Below are 23,625 nucleotides of genomic sequence, written 5' to 3' on the forward strand. Positions count from 1 at the left end.
AAGGTGACTGATTGATGGCCTTGAAGACTGAGGCTTTCTGAAGCAGCATCTTAGGAACATGGCTCTGCTGTCTGACCTCCAGGCAATGGGATGATCTTTGAAGGCAGAGGTGCATGAGATGTGGATCTCCTTGGGACTTGAGGGATACCCAAGCCTGCTGCTTCACAGCCTCAACACTAAGGTGTTTGCCTTCATGATTTAATAAAATCCAGTCAGATTCCATCTTTGTTTTATCCAGAGAGAACTGATATTCTGAGGATTCAGGTGATATGCCGGAGTTGGGAGAAACTGAAGAGCTGAGGTGGGAATGGACAAAAGGGGCCCTAGTTGGGTACTTCAATCTCAGTTTATTCCTTCATCAGATTTTTACATCTTTATTTTAAAAAAGAAGGGGGGATTTTTGTGAAATGTGCTCTGAATTGGATTGTGACCATCATTTCATTTCACATCCATCACTAACTATCCATTAAATACAATGGCTTTCATTCTCCCTATTGACCTGGTCTGTAATCAGAACAGAGACCCTGAAATGTAAACAACACTTTATCCTATTAATAGACCCCTGAGCTATCCAATTTCCCCTGCAAACATGTCCCTTCTTCTTTTTTTATTTATTTTTGATTTTTAATAGAAATAGCTCCATTTTAATCTGTGCATCTCTATTGATCAGGAGACCAAGCCTACTTGATGTGCATTGTGCAAGGAAGTATGACACTAAGAGCTTGTGACTTACTATGAAAGGGATGATCTAATTTTCACTAATGAACTTTAAAAAAAAAAAAAAGTTGCAACTTTCCCTTATGGATTACTTCTCTTTCCCTCCTGTTGGGTCTTGATGATCAGCCTTCCTTCCCTATCTCACACGCTTTCCTTTTTTCCTGACCCTTTTTACTAGCAGATGGGAATGTATCATCTACAATGCCCTAAGGTCATAGACAGTAAACAAATAACATGAGCCTGCTCTTTCTCTTGAGAATATCAAAGACATATATATACACACAGTGGAAGAAGAGAACCTCACAGATGAAAGAAAATTTCACTATATTTTTATTCTCCATATTTGGATGGTTAATTGGTGACTAGCGAAAATTTCACCCAGAACCACTTAAATCAGGAGGGGTGAATGGGAGGGCTGGATGATCTTGTCAGAAGATGCTTTTGCATTCATTTGGCTTGGAGGCAAGGTGTTAAAAGAGCTGTTAGGTTCAGAGAAAATTATTTCACAGCAGAGATCAGATCACGTGGAGAGCTCACAGTATTCATGAGCAAGGAATACTTGGAAACAAATACTCTAGAAAGCTTCAACAGCCCTGTGTGGATAAATCCCCTGTGTGATGTTATCCTTGCTAGCCCAAAACCTCTACTCTGCCTCTTTTTCTTTTGGTGTACACATTTGCATACCAGTTTGCCAGTATCACATTGATCTGGGCCTTCCATGAGACGAAGCCCAGGCCTTTGCACTGGTCAATGTATTAACACCACATTTTCAACCATCCCTGTATGAACGAAGCTGGTGAGGGGTCTGGAGAACAAGTCTTAGGAGGAGCAGCTGAGGGAGCTGGGCTTGTTCAGCCTGGAGAAGAGGAGGCTCAGGGGCGACCTTATTGCACTCCACAGGTACCTTAAAGGAGGCTGTAGCGAGGTGGGGGTTGGTCTGTTCTCCCATGTGCCTGGTGACAGGACGAGGGGGAATGGGCTAAAGTTGTGCCAAGGGAGGTTTAGGTTGGATATTAGGAAGAACTTCTTTACTGAAAGGGTTGTTAGGCATTGGAATAGGCTGTCCAGGGAAGTGGTGGAGTCATCATTCCTGGAGGTCTTTAAAAGACGTTTAGATTTAGAGCTTAGTGATATAGTTTAGTGGAGGACTTGTTAGTGTTAGATGAGAGGTTGGACTAGATGATCTTGGAGGTCTCTTCCAATCTAGATGATTCTGTGATTCTGTAGTGCATTGTGCAGCTTCTTTCCAATGAAGTTCAAGTTAGAAATGCCAATCATAGTTGTCTAGCAGAACTGCAACTTTTCTTCATTAGAAGTGTTATCCTGGTCGAGCTCTGGGGGTTTCCTAGCCCAAGGGATCAAGTGATTTCTGCATGTCTCTGATTATAAAAATTACTCTGCTTCTCTAATAAATGATGGCTAATATCTTTTCATACCCTTAAAAATAAATGTGAGACATCACTGATCCCCATTATTTAATTTCCCAGGACTATACATCAATTGTTGAATAAAGCTGATGAAGGTGAATTAACAATTCAACTCTACTGTTACAAACCTACAAATTAAGTTGAAAGTGACCAGAGCTTTTGGATAACATTTCAGCATCAACTCTTATCCAAAGAAAGCCTTGCTACACTGTCACAACCAGTGACCTCTGAACCATTCTTGTTTTGTTTGGATCACATCTAACTCCAATTTGTGCTGAAAGAGAGCCAGGCAAGAGGCTTTTGGGATATTATCAATTCTATAGGCACAGTGATGGACAGACCCAGATGGTAATTTCAGGCATGGAGAAGGGTTAGGAAGCATATAATAAGCCCTAGTCAGCTAGACACAAACCTTTTAAGAGCTTAGACTAGTTATGAAGAGCATAGTTAATGTAAAAATTAATTCAGGGTCATGACAAAACAGAAGGAAGCTATTGCATGTGTGAGTGCATTTGCATGTGTGCCTGGAAGCACTGCTTGTATCTCTTTGCAACACGTATTTTGGATATTGCATTTTAAACCCATTAAGTGTGAGAAGCAGTTATACTTGGTAGCTAAATCGAGAAATTAACTCCTATCATATAACCTGTTTCCATTCATTTCATTCATTTAGTGAATTTTGGGCTAATGAAAGGATATGAGTTGTCCGTTCCTTATTTGAAGGAACTTTAATCAAGGAAAAATGTGCAGCACAGTTTCTCCTATTATACTTGCCCACCTTTGTGTTTTGATGCTGACATTGGCCAGTAATATTTGGGAAAGATTTGGTCCACTATTCTTGGGACTTGGCTTCTTTATTGTGACTGTCCACAGTAAAAGCAGTTATGACTAAGGTTTTTGGCAAGGCTTACAGACCTCAGAAACAAAGAGAGAGCAGCATTAACTCACTGCTGTCTGGAACCACACTGAAATTTAAGTGATAATGACCTCTCTGCATCTCATGGTCACGTCAGATCTTAGTTAACTTGTTCCATGATGTTTCTCGCTGTGCTTCTCCCCAGAATACATAATCTGTCCTTGTTTCCTTTGCTAAACATTTTCATGACCATTTCATTTGTAGACTGCACAGTATAAATTTGCACATCACAGCATCACCAGCATTGTCTTTACAGGTGGAAAAAAGAGAGGCAAAATTACACTAAACTTAGTCCCACTCAGCAAGCTCATAGGAGATGCAGACGTGATGAGGGGTCTTTGGTTCACCACAGGAAGGTGGAGGCTAGATGAAGCAAATATATTTTGACCAGAATAATATCTGAATGAGTGGGTGGATGTTCTTGCAAGAACTATCAGCTGGGGGTTCACCTGTATCTTCCCCAATATTCAAGCACACGTTGGTTGAACAGGAATAGCAAGGTACATTGGCAGCAAATTGCTGCAAGTGCAGCTGAGTTACAATTTAATTTGAAGCCAGAGCGTGACACACCTGGCTGCCCAGTCAGGCACAAGGAACCAAAATAATGGGAGTGGGGAAAGCACAGGTAGTTTCTCAACATGGCAAATTGCTTCTGAGCTGTTGAACATGCTGTCACTCAGGAGATGGCTGCCTTAGGCTCTTGTACTGCCTGTAGGGCTGTGCTGAGAGCTCGTGGGGACTCTGCAATGTGTCTTCCCTCCTCCGGCAGGAAGGACGGTTGGGTGTGCAGGCAGTCACTGAGGCAGGAGAATTAGTTGACTAATAGTAAGTAGAGCCAAAAATGCTTAAAGGAGCACTCTAGAAATTATAGTGTAACCAGGCTAGCACAAAGGAACTGGATGAGTGTTTAAGTTATTGCCACTTCTTCACTGGAAGGGCAATGGCTGTCTGAGGGATTTTTCATCAGTGCCATGCAGGAACACAAAGGCAGAAAGTGCTTGTGCAGATATAACCTCACCTGAGAAGGTCCACAACTGTTTTAAATTACTCTAATGTGGTTGCTAGTGAAGGTTTGTCCAGCTTCTTTCAGTAGAACTAAGGCAAGGCAGCCCAGTACAACAGGGTCAAAAGAGGACTCTACTTCTTAATCAAATTCAAGCAAGGATGTGCCTTGTCCCTATGTACAGGGAGTTTCATTTCATGTAAATTCTCTGAACCTTAGGTTTATTCAGTCTGACTGGAAATCTTGTGAGAACAGGCCTTCCTTGCGAGATGTTGAGCAGCCCTCCCATCCCTGGCTGCACGATGTCTTTTTAAGCATGACAATTTACCATGCCAGGACAAGATTTTGAAGGCTGTGCTTCTAAATGGCCTCACAACTGGGAAATGTTCATGTAGCAGGAGCATGTTACAAGCTGGTCATTCTCTTCCAACAGGAACTTTCTGCCTGAAATTAGTTCGTTCTGTGTTATGTACTTGTCCCACAACATGGCAGTGTTATGCAATGGCCCTCATAGATATTTCCTGCCATGCACTTCTTGAATGTGTCTGGGCTGGATTTGTGGTTTTGTTTCGTTTGGTTTTTCTTTGTTTCTTAGGTTGTTTTTGTGGTGTGTTGGTTGGTTGGTGTTTCTTTTTTTTTTTTCCTTTTCTTTTTTTTCTTTTTTTTTTTTTTCTTCTTTTTTTTCTGATACTAGGAAGCCATGATGTTTTGTTCTGGTATTTTATTTCTCAACCTGCCTCTGTTGCTTGGGCTGCCCTTTATTGCACATCCCCCTTTGTTCCCTAAGGGTCACTGAGGCACGGTGAGAAGGCCAAGAGTTTTACGCAATTTAAAATGTCACATCAAAGCATGGAATTCATCCTAGCCCAGAGACATAGGGTAGAGATTGCTTATACTTCATTCTTGATTATCTTTTAGGTCAAGGTCACTGCTAGCAGGAATAGCATTTAGAAAGCTCCTTGGGCTCTGCCTCTGCCACTGACCTTCTCTGCAGCCTGAGGCAAGTCACTTCATTCTTCAGAATTTCTGCTTCCCCTTCCACCCTTCCTTCATTTGTTTGAACGGTGCATGCTTGAGGCCAGGCAGTTTTTCTAAGGGTGCATATCTTGCCTAGAGCGACAGAGCACTGATTTCATTTGGAGCCTCAGCTACTGTAGCACAGAAGAATGAACTCATTCCTGCCTCTGTCTCCCACCAAGTGCTTTGGTACCAGAATGAAGTGGCATTTAATGAGCAAGCAATGTTGTCTTGCAGTCAATGTCAAGGGAGAATAAGGGACATGATGAGTCTACTTACTAGGCATGCCTTTCAGCTCATGTGCATCAGTTCTGTCCTTTTGGAAATAAAGGAGCAGAATTCTCATCTGGAATCCCAAGGTGTTCATACAGTAGCAGAATCTGTAGTCCATGGATCTGTTTGAGCACCTTGCAATAACAGTTTGTGCTGTAACAGGCATCAGAGTGTGCTGGGGAAAGCAGGATTAATGGAACCCGGTGGGAGAGAAATTGCATCATTATCTGCTGATGACATGATCAGGACCTTTCAACAGAAGCATAGGTGTGTTCCAGGGAGGGCTCATCATCCTCCTTAGGCTCTAGCCACATCATTCAATTGTAATGTATTTTCAGGTATTGGTTGGTGGAAAACAGATATTTTTTTTTAAGGAAAGATTTTAAGATAGCTCGAGTACTCCTAGAGGACAGTGAAAGCACAGGAAGGTCATACTAATTGTTGAAATCAAGGGGACAAGAAGCCAATTGGAGGAAAAAAAAAAAATAAATTAAAAAAAAAATAAAAGCACGGTTCCATCCTGCTGTCCCTTTTAATCACAGCAAGACCCAGAAGTCTTACTCACAAAGCATTAGACCATGCGCTAGCTCATGTAGCCACCCCTGGAAAGGATGCTTCAGGACACATAGTACATTATAAATTGATGCCCACATGAACATGCATTCCCACTCTCCTCAGTAAATGCAAACCCTGTTTTGTTAAGAATTCCTGGCAAGGCTTTTCTGTTTCCTTTCTGAAATCCATGTAGTCAGGGGACTACAAAAAAAAAAAAAAAAAAAAAAGTTATACTCAGCCTTAGTTCAACAGTCTTTTGCTTTGTATCCCCTGATGTGGAGACAAAACGATATACATTTACCTAATGCAATTTGTGGTAGTTGCACATTTTAATAGGCAGTGAAGTGTGAACAGGAATTCTGCAAAGGAAGACCTACATTATCAGGAGGTTAAATATTGTGATAGTTTAACCAAAACAACACTGGCAAAATCCAGACTTTTGACTTCAAACCTGTGACAGTAGTAATTCATCAGACTGGAACAAGTCCAAGGGTTGGGGTTTGACTTTATTTATTTTTTTCTTGGAGCAGTACAATTTGTAAGTAAAAACTAGAGCAGTTCTCTGGAAGAGTGGCCACCCTTTTCCCTCCAAGGAAGCTAATGACTCATCTACCAATTCAGCAGGAGTCAGGAGATAGTCATCTTACTGTAATATCTTTTGTCTTTCTCCACCGACACCTCATTGATGGGCAATTTTTCTAAACAACAGCAAAATTGCAGTGCCTGCTTCTCTGTCAATAAATTCCATTATTTCACATGGAGGTTGGTAGCATAGCTAGAAAATGCCAAAGTGATTACATTGAAGAACTACAGATCTGTGGTCTGAGCACTCTATAAATCTATGGACAAAGTTTGATAAAGCACATTGATACTTTATCTGACAAGAGCCTGTCTAGATTTACGGGGCTCAAAGCTGTTCGCACTGTCATCCTTGATTCAATTAATGCAACCACACTTCCCTTCCCCACACTTCTTTCTTGTTGGGCTAAATGTGCTCTTGACACTCTCCCCCCAACTTTAATGAGCAAAATATAAAGTGATGGAATAAGACAAAGAATAATAGTATGGCTCCAGAGCTGATAGGATAATGCAATCAAACACTTTCAGGTTAATGTGCAGAGTGATCCATGGAGGATTTACTTCAGTGTTGGGGTGCCATCAGTTTTTCCCTTAATCTTTTGTTGTCCTAATGATGAGCAGCAAAATCAGATGAAATTGTGGCAGGTTTAAAAAATGTTGCACTTTACTTTTTCATTTGTTTTAAAGTTGATAGTATTGAGGCACCGAGAGACAAGGAGAAAACAGAGTTTATGGTGTGCTGTAGTACAACTGGGATGAAGCCTGGGGGAGACAGACAGTCCTTGGTTACGATACCAGGGACAAAATGCATTGCTATCCTGCTTTTGTGTTCTGGAAGTGACATTACAGTGGAAGAAGAGATTTGCTGCAAGGGCTGTATTGGACATAGCTTTGAGGAATTATTGTTAAAAACTTGATTCGTGAGGATGGATGACTTGTATGTGAGGAGCATGCCACAGTGTGGTGTGGTAAGGTAGAGGTTTCTTAGCAGCCTGTCTCCCGCCATCTTTTCACCTCAGATAGAGATAATAATGTACTCCTGTAGATTGTGCTGACTTTGTCTTTATTTGCTTTATTACTGGAAAAGCATTTATTTAATTCTTGCTGTTGCACTGAAATCTCAGGCCGATTGTTACACCCCTTAAAGCTCACAAAACCCTACTGGGGTGAGAATTCAGGTCTTGGCTTATGTTTCTGCTGGGATGTACTATATGGTGTGCTAGAGCTGGATAAGATATCTGGTGTTGGCATGCATTACAGTTGTGTGTGGAGGTACCATGGAGAAATCGCATGATGTGGTCAACGTTGAGCATTAGGACGGTGTGCCGTGGTTTCTGCCCAAGAAGAGGGAGTTTCTCCTGTCCGTGCCTGCAGAAGTTTGAGGACTGAAGTGGCACTTGAGAAGTGCATAGGCTTTGTGATGACCCCCGGGGCAGGGACAGACTCCCCCTTTAGCATCTTTGCTGTACTGTGGAGATTGCTTGCTTTCCCCTGACACCGCGTAACTCCTCTCTGCTCCCTGACAGGAATACAATTTACTGCAATTTACTATAAATCCTCATAAAAGCCCTTCTCTTGTGACACACTCAGTCAGAAACCCTAAAAATGACTGACAGGCTCTTCATAAATATTTATGATCTCTAAAAAAAGCCTGAAAGAAAGAAAAGTTAAATTCTCCCCTCCGTGAAGTTTGACGGCAGAATATTTTCTGCAGTGTCCAAGTCCAGTCTTGTCTGCTGTGGGCCACTGGGACTGGCACAGGGGCCAGGGGAGAAGGCCTCACTTTGCCCAGCAGAACTGGTCTTGCCTTGGGGGCAGCCCCCATGTCCCAGATGAGTCCAGACCAGCCAAATGAACTGTGGTGACATGGTTGTGTCCCCAGGTATGGCCCCACAGGGTGGCAGCCCCCCGTTTTGCTCACTCATGGCTTTAAACCAGAGTCAGTGAGGTGAGGCTGGGTGTGCTGGAGGCCTCTGAAGCACTAAGAAAATGCCCAAAGGAGGCAGAAATACTTTTCTGGCTGGCATGGGGCTGATGCACTTGGTCATTTCCACCCTTTTCACCATGGGGAAGGCAATCGCAACCCACAGAGGGTCTTTCAAGACCACACCTCCAAAGAGAAACAATCCATGTGCATTCAGGCCCATCTATTACATCCTTGGGGGCTGATTAAGAGTTTATATCCATTTTATTCTGCTACTTTGACTTCTGTTCCTGTTCAGTTTATAAATAGTTTTGACATTTACTGCTCTTAGTTTGAGTGGAAAAAAAAGCAGAAGAGGTTTGAACCAAGCAACGTATAGGTCTTTGTGATGCAGAGTTGAGCCACGAGAGGAAATTTGAATGCGGTAAATTAAGAGAATGTTCCTCAGATGAAACCGTCTTCCAATCATAAGTCATGTGACGATAAATTTCAGTTGAGTGACAACAATATTAACAAACTGAATATAAGATTGATGTGCATCACAGGTCCATGAATGCAAAATAAAAGGGAAAGGCTTGCTAGCCTGTGATAGGCAAAGTATAAATATGTATCACTTGGTTCTAAAGTGAGTTATGATTACATTTTCCTACTTGTACCTGAAATCTGTAGAGGTTATTCATCTTATCCCTATATCAGCCATGACAGTTATAGCCATGCCGTGCATACGGCATAGATACCTGTTCAACAGATAAATCAGCAGGCATGAAGGGACCTGTTGTTATCAATTTGATCTTCAGAATAAATATACAAATATGTGTACAGTATTGTTGTCACTGAGAACAATTTCCCTTCTTCTTGCCGATACATTTTTAAGAGGTTGTTCCAAGAGCCACTTTCCGACAATGCCAGAGGGAGATGGAGGGAAGCAATGATCAGGCAGGAGAACCAGATTTATGGGCTGTTGTCTATTTTCTTAAAAAAAAATAAAATAAAATAAAATAAAAAATCCTTCTAGCATCACTTGTCCTCGGAATGCAGTGCTAGCTACCTTGTGCTGATGCAGGGGGTGAGGGTAGGGAAGAGAGATGACAGGGACAGCTATGGTTAGTGAACATTTGTAAAAGGGAACCTTTCCTGGTGAGGCAAAGTGTGGTACTGCCTCTCTACTGGTGGTAAAGAGCACTTGTAATCCTGATTTAATCCTGATTTACCATAGCATTTTAAGAGGAGGTGAGACTCAGGCAGGCAGCTCAGATGCCAGTAACATGCAAAAGCTGAAGCAGTGCCACAGCCAGACCCTCACCCTCATAGTACCAAACCTCCATGAGGATGCCAACAATATGAAATAGTTACCATCTTTTGCAACCACTCTCTGCCCTCTTACTTTCTGTAAATCTGGAGGGAACAAAAGGTATTCTGTACAGTTCCCATTTCCAGATAGGACTGGAAAGCAGTCTTCTGGTGCTGTCTGTCATAGCCCTGGGGAGAAGGCTAATGCCTGAGCTGTTTTGGTTTTTAAACGCTGTCTCTTCTTGTGGGGCTTTTGTTACTTAGCTCGCATCGCAACAGGGTGCAAGGATAGAGGCCCAGATTTGCCAAGAGGTAAAAATAGTTTCCAAATAAAGTATTATTTGGATAGGTCTTTGATAGGTACAATTCATAACCCTGAGGTTCCATCTTATCTTACAAACTAAATCATCCCAGCTTCCCTGTCAGGCAGCCATGTAAGTTACAGTAAGGCTGTAACACTCCTAGTTAGATGCTGGACTGCCTCGGTTACTCTGGGGCTTGGTACACACCCAGGTTATAAACTTTTCTGCCCCCTTCTCCTTGAGGTACAAAATCAAGATTGTGCCTTCATTTTTACCAGCGGCAAATATTTTGTGAGGTATGGCAAGGCTTTGATTTTATTTCCCCATAGAAACTTCACAATTTACTCAGGGAAGTCAGAGGTTAATAAAGATGTGTTAGATTTAGAAATGAGAAGCCCAGGTGGAAGTGCTGGGGAGTCTGAGACACCGGTGGAGTGGTAAACCTGATTCTGAAGATGGTTGAGGACATCACCTGCAAGGCATCTGAGATGCCATATGCCAAATCTGTTTAACAACATAGGTCAAGAGTAGATGAATTGGGTCGTTTTTTCTAAACTATGATACTTTAATGAAAAACAACTTCTGTCCTTCAGCCATAAGAGCTATTCCTATTCTTGAACTGTGAAGGAGGAGGAGTGAGCAGGAAAATGCCATATGAAATTGCTAAGCTAAATTCAGAGACAGTACGTTCTGGCCAACAAGGAAGATATAACCGTAGATCACAGCATTCTGTTAATGAAGGTTCATTTTTAGCCCAACTTGTCTGTAATAGAAAACCCTAACATTTAATTTTCATAAAGCTAGAATTAAGGCTGACTTTAACCTTAGTGTTCTCAACACATTAGGGTTTTTTCTATGGTGTAAATCTCTCTGCTCTAATAGCAATACAGGAGCCATCCCCTTGCTATAATAAATGGGTAATGCTGACTCATAACTCATTATACAGCGTAATCCCAGACCACAAGTGTGCTGCTTCCATTGTTGGGAATACCATGGCTAAAAAGGTATCATTGCTTTAGTAAGAGGTTTGTGAAAAGAGACTATTTCTCACATATAGAGACCTCTACATTTTTAAAGTGGTTGTAAAAGGATGTAGGTAAAATAGACTTGTTTCATATACATTAAAAATGGAAAAAATCCATTTTATTCTGAATTTATTTCCAACTTTATTATTTATTTCAACTTACATTGCCATGGCAATTTAGGCACATATTTTTTTGTGCTTTTGTTCTAAAACACCTTTGAAAATTTGGACCTTAGATATTACATGGACAGATTTGCACTTAAAGCCAAACCAATCCCCTACCAAATGAGCTATAAAGGACAAAGCTTATATCCCTGTGACACTCAAGCATATTCAAAATCACCGCTTTCCCTCACCTGCAGAGTTCCTTTGTAGCAGTGCAAACACAGACCGAATACGATGGCAAATGAAAATGGCACACACATTGACACAGATGAGGGAAAGCTGCAAAACAACACATTATTAGTTGTGTCTCTATTTTATCCCCTGCCAGATGAAGACAACACCACCTTCAAAGGAGGGCTGTGAGTTTTCATTCCTAAATGTCTGGAAAGTGCTTAGAGGGTCTTGGTTGGAAAATGCACAGGATTGTATCATTATGCTAGGGCTGCCTGGAAAAATTAGGAATCTTAATGTTAATTAGAGCTGGGTGAATAATTCATAACAGATCACTTATTAAAAGAATGCTGCCACTTTTTTTCTGTTTGCAAATTGTCCATAAGCAGATGGTGATTTTTCTGGATTGCGTTCATTATTCAAACCTATTTGCTAAATTATTTGGGGGAGGAAGCTCTGCTCTGTGTCTCATTCAGGAGGAGTTAGCTGGGCGTATTTAATGGTCAGAATTCACCACGATCCTGTTAGTTTTCATTGGACATATTGATCACCTGGTGTGTTTCTGTTCCCGACTGGATGTGTTAACATTTATAACAGGGACTCCAGCACGAATACTCGTATGCTGTATTACGGCTCCTTGCACTCCCCCATCTGTATGCCACATCAACCCGCCGTCTCTCTGCTCAGAACTTGCCTTTGCATAGAATTATTCAGAAATGTTTAAATCAGAATAATTATTCCTGAATAGCTCTCTCTGTGAGCACTTATTCTATAATAAGAGTGCTGTGTACCAGTTTAGTTTAATCTGCTTGAAAGTGATCTAAACTAAACATGAATAAGGCATGCCACCTGCAAGAGAAAAGATGCCACAAAATTTAAATTCACAGCCTATCTCTTGTGTTGTTTTTTTTTGTTGCTTTTTTTTTTTTTTTTTTTTTTTAACTCAAAATACGTTTCTGGGTCAGAGAGGCCCCTGAACAGCAAAGCAGTGGAGGCTGGAGGGTTGAACTAGGAGAAGAATCACTCAGTAAATACCCTGTTCAATGCACCTACTGCTAGAGAGTCGATGCTCAAAGGTATCTTGAGTCTGACCCCCAAACAGTCGTTCTGTGGTCATCCAAATTAACTCCTGTGTGTATACAAACCCTTTGGCTCAAGTGTTCTCTTTGTTTTGAGTGCATACAGCTCCTAGCCCAGGCAATGCCTGGTCCCTGATGCACAGAAGGGTTAATGAGTCAGCTAGCATCATAAAGCAAGGACAGGATTAGGGCTGGACTCCAACCTCCCACCACAGTTGCCTCCAAACTTTCATTTCTAACCTCTGAATAATATCACCCCTCAGTGGAAGAACACAGTAAGAAACAGAAAGACTATCAAAACACCAATGGATAAATATTCCTTCTGCACTGCAAACTGTTGCTTACAGCTAGTATTTTTTGGGTAACGATCTGCTCAGATTTTCTCTGAAATGTATATTCCATCTCTTTGACACTGTCTCAGCCTTATCGCCGCTCCTTTTTTTCCCTGTCCTTAAATCTCTTTCTTTACCTTTAAAACGCTCTTTTCCCCCAGCAGTTGCAGATGCATCACTGCCGTTGTGCTCTTAGCATGCAGCTGAACAACTCAGAAAGCAGAGGGAGTCTGCTTGTGACGCTCTCCGCACCCGGGATGCAGCTGCTGCTGACCCTCAGCCTTAAGCACCACCAAGCACAATGGCACTGCAGACACCTCCCATGGAGACAGAATTAGGTCAGAAATAAGCAGCAGGACAGTGCTTTTTAAAAGAAGCTTAAAAATACCAATAATAGCAACAATAACAATAACAAAAAAGGCAAGGAACTTATATTTTAAAAAGTCTTTAAAGTCAAAAATATGGATTTCATTTTCTCAGACTCAGCAGGAAGGCTCCCTGTGCAATCACAGATGAGCTTTACACAAGTGATTAAAGTTGTCACAATTCAGCAGGATCCAGGCATCCAGCTTCCCCAGTGATACCAGGTGGGGTGCTCCTTGCTGAACGTAGCTGCTTAAGGTTGGTACCTAGCTTAACCTGGAGAGCCAAGGCATTATGAGATGGACATCTCAGCTAGAAGAAATTAATTATCCTCTCCTGCAACACCAGATCTGAATAGATTTCCTAGTAAGGCCAGTGGGATTGCGAGTTGCAGCAGGAAAGATGGGATGAAAACAGAGCAGGTTGTCTGGAAACATGTAGAAAAAATGCTGGAAATGAACATACATAACAGGAGACTCATTCAGTGCACCAGGAGCAGCCCACCTGCACTGATCTTCCAGGGCTATGGGGAGAGGAGCAATTAAGAAGAGTACAGAAAGCACAGGGTAGCTTAGAGATGCTTCTGCATCAGTCTTTAAAGGAGAGGGGACTGTAAAGATATTGGGAGGTTGTAGGAATTAGAATAAAAATGTTCTTACAGATAACATGTCATACCTGTTGTTGGAACTAACAAATTTAACAGCAGAAAATTGCCAAGGATATCAGGGAGACCCTGACAACTACAGAACATGCATTTTAATGTGGGACAGGGCAGAGAGATCAGGTGCGAAATAAGTCATGCTGCTCTGGCAGCTGAGTCAAGGAGCCCACTGTCATCACCGCTGCCATCCAACGATTTCCCATCTCTGGCATTTCTTGCCCTCGCTCCACACCAGCCTCCTCCATCCTTCAGTCATTCCCCTGCACAGCCTCTGCACACCTGCCCCTGGCACTTGTTGGTTGCATCAGTCCTTCTGAGAGCTTTGCAGTCTAGCAAAGGCTTAAAAAGAGTTTAACTTGGTCTTTGGTATGTCCTGGGGATCTCATCCTCTTCCCTTAGTTTCCCTGGAGGGCACAGTGCCATGCTGGCTTCTGCTTTGGAGCAGGGCACAGGAGCGTGGTCCCTGCTCAGAGAGAATAAGGTGAGGATCCTCAGGCATTCCCTTGCATCCTGTTACCTCTGTTCCTACAAGGTGCTCACCCCATCCCTCTCTGCACAGTGGGTGACTGACTCTGAAACGCTGAAGCCCCTTGAAGGTGTCGGTGGAAAACGTCGGCATGATGCAAGGCTTTGTGCCAACACTCCAGACAGAGAGGAAATATTCCACCCAGAGGCAGCGTGCGTGCTTGAGAAAATGCCTCCCCAGGGACAGCTTCAGCGCCGACAGAGCCATGGCTTTCCCCGTCTGTGTGTTTTCATCAGGGTGTTTCCAGACTGCAGCAGGGAGTTAAAAAATGAAGTTCTGCAGGTCACTTCCCAGCCTTCCCACAACCAAGTCTATAAAGAATAGCAGCTAACATTTCCTCTGTGGTTGTGTTTCCTGGGAAGGGTATGTTAATATAGCCTGTCTTTATTAGCCTATCTGAGAAGATATTTCATTTTACCAGCTTTTACTACACAATCTCAATAACTGGAACTTGTTTAAAGGCTCACTGCTCCAGGAAAATGCACTACATCTTGGCTTTTAAATCCGCCAGCTCCCATTTATTGGTATTAATAATACATTGGGAAAGCTGTTCTTTTTATTTTATTTTGGTCCTCTGATTATCTTTTTTTTTGGTACCTCTAAAATCAAATATTTAAAAAAGAAAATGTTTTCAAACAGTTTTTCTGTATCCTAGAGGTAACCACACTCTGCAAGCCATTAAGAAATCATTTGCAGTGCTTAGGAAAGGGGAAAGGCAAAGGGGGGGTGAGGGTGGTGGTGGTGGGGGAAGTAGCAAAACTGTTTCATAATAATTTATGAGCCCAAAGTGTCCAGGGAAAAACTTTTTAATAATAAAGGAAATACCTAAATTAGTTTCCATTTAAAGTTTAGGCGTCTCTAATTTATAAACGCTATTTAAGCAGAGAAATGTTGATGAGGGCTAGAGTAATTATTCGCATAAGTGGAAATGCAAAACTTTGGTGCTTCTACACAGTTGATTCTAGTTCTGCTAACTCCACTGAGCTTTTTTTAAGCTCAGCTCACCCAGGGAATTGCTGCCTGCATGTTTATGTATTTACTGTAGAAGATACTTTTTTTTTTTTTTTTTTTTTTTTTTTGCCAGGCTAGCACAGGCTTTTTAATCTTTCACTGGTTTCAGCATTACTATTGTGAAGGAGGATATTAACGGTCAGCCCTTCTCTCAGCAACACTGGTGTAAAATCAGAGTAAATGGGCTGAAGTCAGTGGAATTGCTCCACACCTAAAGCATAGCTGTATCCGACTACAGCCCTCATGCTCAGAGGATCTGGTAACCTCGGATCACCCCATGCTTACCTTCATCTCCCTCCTACTGCACTAATCAAAATGGGAGAGGGGAAGTTTGGCCAATAACAATTTTTTTCCCTGTGCCATATGCTGTATAAATGCAATCCCCGCATTATTATATTGAAGCTGGGAACCTCTAAGCAATTACTTCCCAGCACATTAGTGTCCATGTACTAAATGCTAAAGTGTTTATTTAGTGCATTGCAGGATCAGGTTATTGCTGAGTCTGTCCATCACTCCAAGAAATTATTGCTATAAGTGCTTTAAGAGCATGGCCAGTACAATGGAGATATAACCAAGCTGAAGGACTGCAGTACTCCTGCTCAATGTAGGGGAGGTCAGGCACGTCTTTACTTAGAGAAAAGAAAAAAAAAAATTAAAAAAAAAAATAAAAATAAAAAAAAGGCTGCGAAAGTGTTCAGATCCACAAAATCTCATCATCAAATGCACATTGCTGTAGGAAGCAGAAAAAAAAAAAAAAAAAAAAAAAAAAGGGAAGACACAAACAACTTTATACTGAAATTGAGTGGAAATTGGAATAGTGAAGGAAATATGCTCTCTTTTTCAATTCCAGATGCTCATGCAGTCTTTTGCCTGGGATTAAGAGGTCACTTATTGCAGCCTTAAAGGATAAGGACTGGGCTAGATAGGAGAATCAGCAGCTGTTTATTCTGTAAATGTTTGAATATGAATCAGGTCTTCCTTTTCAGAGCTTCCCTTATTACTTTTATTTACCAGGATAATATCAGAAGTCTAATTAATTCTCCCCACCTCTTTCAATTCTCAGTGTTTCAGTGCTTCAGCAAAGCTGGAACCCTTTAGAGCTTTCTATCTATTGAATGAAATATCCTTGTTTATAAGGATGGCTATGTCTTTATCTTTTCGGTTGAGATTGCCTTAAAATGTACTGGTGCAGAGCATACAGATAATGCTGGGGGAATAATCATTTCCTTTTTTTTTTTTTTTTTTTTTTTTTTTTGCATTTGGTTATCAACTGGTGGTTTATTTCTGTAATCATCTTTATCAGAGTCCTTGCTCCACAGCAGTTAATATTCGGGAATGATTCTTCTCACTTTCAAAAGTTAGAAATATCTTCCTCGGTGAGACAAACTGAGGTACAGGACTGGTAAGTGACTTCTCCAGAGTCACATAGGCAAGGATTTTAATGGTGGGATTCACGACACCCAAAGGTCATGTTCAGAAATCTGTGTCTAGTCCTTGAGGACTTCTACAGCCACTTTCTGGGGTGAAAGGCCACTCTTTGGCAGTGCCTCTGAAGGCAGCTGCTTACAGAAGGCTAGACAGCCTAAATACCTGGGCTTGTGCTGCGGTGCTGAAACCAGAAAACCTGATTTGGGCTAAAAAAGGCAAAATACCTTTGCACTTGCCTTATTTTACCCTTTCTCAGCCCATTCCCTGCCACCACCTGCCAGAGGCTAGGTGGGAGGAGAGCACTGACCTAGGGCACATGTAGCAAGCAGCCTATCCCCAAGCATGGAGCACACACTGGTGACATGAGTGACACCCACGCCATGAGGGCCACCCTGGGGTGCAGCACAACCCTGGGAGGAGGAGGACAGTGCGGTTGGTGCTCACAGGGGATGCAAGCACCTTGCTTTCCCAGATCAGGTATCAGGTGCCACCGTAACCTTGGGCGAGGCGAGCTGAGCTGACAGCCCCTCCGCTGAAGCCCTGTCTGCTTTGACTGTAAGCTCCTTAAGTTGGGTCTCTGTTGCAGTACTTGTGCATCCTGTCCTAGAAAGCTGCCACAACAGCCCTTATCTTGATAAGGGACTCAGTGTGCCGCTCTAGTGCGCTGTAATAATAATATCATTAGAAAAGTTCCTTTGTATCCTCCAGCCCAAGGACAAATGAGATATCCCTCTGTGCTAATTCAACAAGGATTTTGTTTATTCTTGATTATTTCTGTTGGTGACACTCCTGATACTGGAGTTCGTTCTGTTTGCTCACAGCGCTCTCTCTGCTGTTAAAGCCTTTCTTTTGCATTTGACCTAAATGCTTCCAGTTTTAAAACACTAAGGTAATTCTTCTTCAAGTCACTTCTCTTGGCTTTCAAACAAAGTATCTTCCTTTTTATGCCTCTGCTGCCCTCAAAATAGTTGTTCGATAAATATACGTTGTACTAATTTTCGTACTAAAGGAGGTGCACAAGGGACCCAGCTGTTTCCTAAACATATCACAAGAAGTTCTGTGTTGATTGTGCATTCGTTATTGATAGTTATTAATTATATGCTGGTTATTACAGCTCTCTCTTGTTTTATTGGCATGCCATGCATTTTACAGAGGCAATAGCCATTCAAAGAGAAATGGGTGACATTAGCTCAGCACAATGATTAATAACTTTATGATAATCATGTATATCTATTTATTGACCTCTGAAATACCAGAAAGTCCTATGCAAGCTTGTTCATACCATGCACAATACATGAGAGGATGACTTTGCCACTGAGATTGGGCCACCTCTAGAGCTGAAAGAGGAAGATGATAATTAGTCTCCATTAATTACTGGAGGTTGGCTGGGCTTGGGCCAGGCAGATTTTCACAAAGTACTTTTACACTTGGACTTTCAAGGGAATCTAAAGATAGGTCTAAGCATGCATAGCCAACTGGGCTTGCTTGACCAGGTTTGATATCCAAGAAATACCAAGTAGGTAAAGACATGACTTTCCCTTCCCTGGTGCCTACGGTTTGATGACCAAACAGGAGTCACCTCTGAAAATCTCCTTTGAGTGCTTCAGCCCTGGAAACAAGGCGGGAGCCCAGCCTTAGAGCTTGGTTGTCGTTGCTTTTAGGGCAGCTTCTTCCCCTCCAGCTGCCCATGGTGCTGGGGATTGGCATGATCCTGGTGCACCCCGACATGCCATGGACAGATGTGCTACACCAAAAGAAGCCACTCAAGGTTTACACCAGCATCCAAACCCTTCCCTAATGTGTCTGTCACCCTGGCGCTGCCAGCTCTGTATCATTTTTGATTTGCAGCCTCAGTGTTATTTGAATGTACAGTAAGTAGCCTCTTGCTGGCAACTAGGAGATGCTGATAGCTCCTGAAATCTATATTCCAACCTTGAGATAACAAAAATATTTTTTTACGTCTCAGGGAAACAAGGTGACAGGCTGTTAGGGAAGGAGATGGAGATACGCACAAGCACGTGTCCCTGTCCCTCTGCTCAGGATTCAGGCACATCCCAGGCAGGATGACATAACCGGGGTGATGGGAACGTCCCATTTCCCAGAGAGGGGACAGCAGGGAGGAGGCTCAGCACTGGGGCTGGATTGATTTCCTTCTGCTGGAGCGATTACACTTCCAAAGTGGCAAAAAATAAATAATAATAAATGAGTAATAAACACCCCATTTGAATCTTTAAATGAATATCGGATTTTAATTATAAAGGTTTAATTTTCAGAACGGAAAAGCTACTTTTGCACAATTACTGTGTGCAACTTTTAATTAACTTTCAAGAACTTTCTCTTAAAGAAATCTAATTAATAATACTTAGGGAACTATTAGCATAAAATAAGTCATGGAAAGGGGCAGAGAAATATAAAACTAATATATATTGTACAAAATTACTTGGGAGAAAGAGACTTGTTAATTCTGAAAACAAAGCCAAAGCTTCCAGCTTTCCTAATTCTGGTATATAAGGAGCTTTTTGTTGAATGAAAGGATGAGAAAGACATGGGAATCATAGGATTTAGAACAGAAAATGCTGTTGTGTTAATCAACTGTTACAGAGACCTGTAAGAGTAGGAGAGATGATCTGTTTCCCACATCAGAGGTTTCTGTATGGCAAAGCCATGGTGAGCTGGGGATGATGGAGAGAGGGAAGGGAACCTCCCTGAGCCCTCCGGGAGGAAGGCTGGAGCCACTAAAAGGGGCTGTGAATGCAAAAACAGGCCAAGCAGAGCAGGCCAAGCAGTGTCAGGCTTGGAGCAGAAGTATGCTCCTACAGGAACCAAGCAGGAAATTAATGCAGGGTACAAGGACACAGGGGGGTAGCCTGCAGTACAACTTGTTGCTTTGCTGATGGATAAGAATAGTTTCCCAATAATATTTTGGCCAGGCCTTGTTCCAGCTGGGTTTTAAATTAACTGGTGGATACAGTTGTCAGCATTTCTTTTATGAGATTGCTCCAACAAAAGAAGTCCTCCATGGTCTAAACAGCATGTTTTAAAATATCTGTATCTGAGTCCATAACTAAGGTTGAGCTTGTCTAATGCTCACCCTTTTGCTCATGCTTGCCAGCATGGCTTTGACTCAGCTAAATGTACCCTGAATTAACCTGAAACCTAAAATTCCTGGATTTAGTGCCCTTTAAGGCCTGGGCAGCCAGAGCCAATTTCCAACTTCGTCCCCCTTCAGGGAGGAGAAAAAGGATGCAAAACCAAAGATACAAAGTATTACTCTTAAAGGAGGCGTGGGGGGACAACTAATGTTTGCAGCCCCTTTTCCTAATGAGCTTTCTGGTCAATGTAGCTGAAAATTTAAAAAAAAAAAAAAAAAACAAAAAAAAAAAACAGTGAGCAGGAGCAAGGTACTTGCTCCCCGTGTGCAGGATCTGTGGCTTCAGATTAATCTTGCTGATTGTTACATGGCTCTGTGCACAGCTCTGGGCTGCATTCAGCTAAACCTGGAGCAGAAACCGTAAAACTTTGGACTGGGGACCTGCCTGATAACCCCAAGGGTAGCTCAAGAACACCCTGCTCCTTGTGTAGTACTTCTGCAGCAAGCCCAGGGGCTAAGCTTAGGCTGCTCCCAGACAGCTGCTGGATCAGAGCACGGGCTGAATCCTGCAGCCTTCCTCTTCCTCGGTGCCTGGCCAGCAGGCAGACAATCCCTGGGCAGCCCTGTGATGTGCTTGAGCAAACCCAGCACAAGCCAGGCCTGTTGCTGCCACACAGAGCTCAGGCAAGCCCTGTTCTGTCTTATCTGGCTGGTGGTGCTTGGGTTTTCTGAAACAGGGCTGGCACATTTACTGGCTGGACTAGGACGTGTCGGTTACTGGTTGGTACTGGTTGTACTGGTGGGACTTCAAAGTCTCTGGCTGGGAGTTTTCTTTGCTCCTGTCTACTTGGCGTTCCTATCTTAGCTCCTGTAATGCATCTCACCCTGGGTGTAGCACTTGCTGTAGTGTTTGGGCTCCGCATTTCCTTTCTTTGCTTTTCTCTCTGCTCTTGCACATTTGAGGCTCTGTCTTTATCTCCCAGCAGCAGAACAGGGCTGTAGGCTGGGGGATCTGTTGTGTTACAGCCATGGGGGAAGCAGGAGGGCCATGCTTTCCCCCAAAAGCTAACGATGCAGCAGTCAAAAGAAGCAAGTACAGTGTGTGCATGCCCTATGACCAGAAAGGGGAGAGAGAGGGAGGTAGTAAAGGGAGCAAAGCATTGACTTCAGTGAGTTCCCATTGAAGTAGCTGTACAAAACGGTGTGGTCCAGAGCCCTCGAGTCTACAGGCCATGTGCTAGACTGCTCTTATATTTGCTCCTTTAGTGGGAAGACATGCTTTGCTCTGGAGCTATGACATGTCACAAAAAAGTGCTCCTTTTGTATTCCGAGTATTTTTACTTTGCAAGAGAAAACACCCTAAGCTCTTGAAAAACAACCGCCACAACAACAACAACAACAAAAAAAAGAATAACACCCAAACGAGTTTAGATTCTCACATCCCTGCTAGGATGTTCCAAATATAACCATGAAACACAGTTCTTAAGCCCATATTTATTACTATACAAATCTAGTTTAAAAACAGCTCTACAGGGGTTTGTGTTGAGCTGTAGCACTAGATCAGAGTAAAAAGGACATCTTGTTCCAGGCAGAACTGCAATGCTGCACTGACCTCCAGTGGAATTTGAGGAAACACTCCCATTACAGAGGCTTCTTCACAGCCCTCTGGAGCCAATACCTGTTTTGGTTTAGAGCTTTACAGGGGCATCAAATTCCTATGGGGATCAGAAAAATTATAGCAGATTCCTGTATAACTGGGATAATTAAATTAAAATTCTGCAAGATGGTCTATTTGGGGGGAAAAAAAAAATCCAGTCAAATTTAAATTTAATATAAATCCTCATCAAATTTAAATATGCAGGTATTAAATAAAGTTTCTCCAAATCATTCAGCTCATCGGGATTATAATTGATCCAAAACAATGTAAGGAATTTTCCTCCACTTTTCCATTGCAATTTTTTTTAATGATTAATTGCAGTTTATCCATCAAAAAAAAACTGTATTTCAGTTCAGTCACTTAACCAAGGCACTCCAAGACCAGTCACTATGTGAGTTTTCCTATCGACCCTCAACAGAAGATTTTCAAGGTCAGACAGAGGTGACCAAACTACAGAGCGGCACTTCTCAGTCTGTATGAGAGCGATTGATCACCCCGATCAGGTATTAGAGCAGCTCCACGTGACATTATGTCCTTTGATGCCCTGATCAAAGAAAAATAAGAGCTCCATCTGCCTGAGATATTCTCTGGAGAGCCCTAATTGAACAGTCCCAAGGTCAGCTGAAGGAAACCCTGGCACCTTTTGTCTGGCCACCTTCAGGCGCGGTGGCTCCACGTGGGCTGTGCTGGGAGCTGGACGTATGCAGAACAAAAAGGCTCTCACTGACACAAATAGCTCCCGGTCTGAATATTAGAAAATCAGTTCAGCTTCAGTTTTAAAAGACAACCTTTACTGAAAAAGGTCCCTTTCCCCTGAAACAGCTAGAGGGCCCTTCCAGGTTGTTCAGGAGTTTTCTCTGAAGAGCAATTAGAGAACTATTGTTCAAAGTGTGCTCAACAAGGAGGCAATGAGGACTTCAGAGAAAAGAGGCAGAGATTGATAAAGCCACTCTAGAAGCAAGCAGGGGGGAGTCAGACAGACAAGGGGATCTGAAAGGAGAACAGGAGAAAAAGAAAGGCAGTGCTCTGGCTTATTTTTTATTTTAAGCAGGATAAAAATATACAAGTTAAAGTGAAACAAGACATTTTGGGTTATTTAACCTTGTTTAACTTTTTACTCTGCCCTTCATTTCAACCATCTTTAATAATCAGCCACATCTTAAATGAAAATTGCATTTGGAGAAGTTGAGGAGTTTGGTTTGGCGCGGTAGCAGAAGAGGAAGTATATGTCCTTGTTTTGCTCCTTGGAATTGTATTTCTGATATTTTAAATCAAAGCAATCAAATACAAACCTGTCTCAGGAAGACTGACAGCAAGGAAAATGTCAGCCTAAATGGTTAAAGTTTGGCAAAATTATAATCAACTGACAACAGTGTTTTTATAATGAGAGGTGTCAGGCAATTTTAATAACTACAAATGCCACTCTTCTGTATAATGTATTGTGAATATGATTTAAGATGTATGCCAAACTATTTAAATACATAGTGATTTTGGTTCTGCTGGAAATGCTGATCCACCTATAATGGAGTCTTCAAGGGATTTTCTCCCACTGGTATTACAAAAGCAATAAAAAATTTCATATGAGATTTCTTGATATTAATAACATCACAGAGCAAAAGAGTAATGCGTAGCAGATGGAGAGAGGCTGTGTATGTAATATACTGCATGCTTACTGGGACTTTTTTGTTCAACAGGCAGTTTTTGTTATTGCAATGGGGTCAGCCCAGCTGTGGCTTTTCACAGAAATCCTCACAGTATGGGCAGAGCAGGCTGAAACACCTTCTCTTTCGCTGTGGGTATAAAACCAGCTGCACGAGAAAGGCCCCATTGCTGGGTGACATCCTACTGAATGCTGTAAAAGGGAGGTCCTGGTGAATGTCTGTGGAAGCTGCCAAGTTTCAATGCGTGTGATGTATTATTTCCTAGGGAATGCATGAAAAATGTCACTTAGCGAGGCAAGAAAATGGGATCTTAGGGAAGAAAAAAAAAAAAAAAAAAAAAAAAAGAAGGATTAATTAAAAAAAGTAATTAAAAGGGCTCAGTTTACCTTCTAATGATGATTCTTTTTGAAGTTCCAAGGATCTAGCATAAAAACAGCATAATTTGGGGTAACA

Source organism: Anas platyrhynchos, chromosome 18, assembly GCF_047663525.1.
Source record: "Anas platyrhynchos isolate ZD024472 breed Pekin duck chromosome 18, IASCAAS_PekinDuck_T2T, whole genome shotgun sequence".
NCBI lineage: Eukaryota > Metazoa > Chordata > Aves > Anseriformes > Anatidae > Anas > Anas platyrhynchos.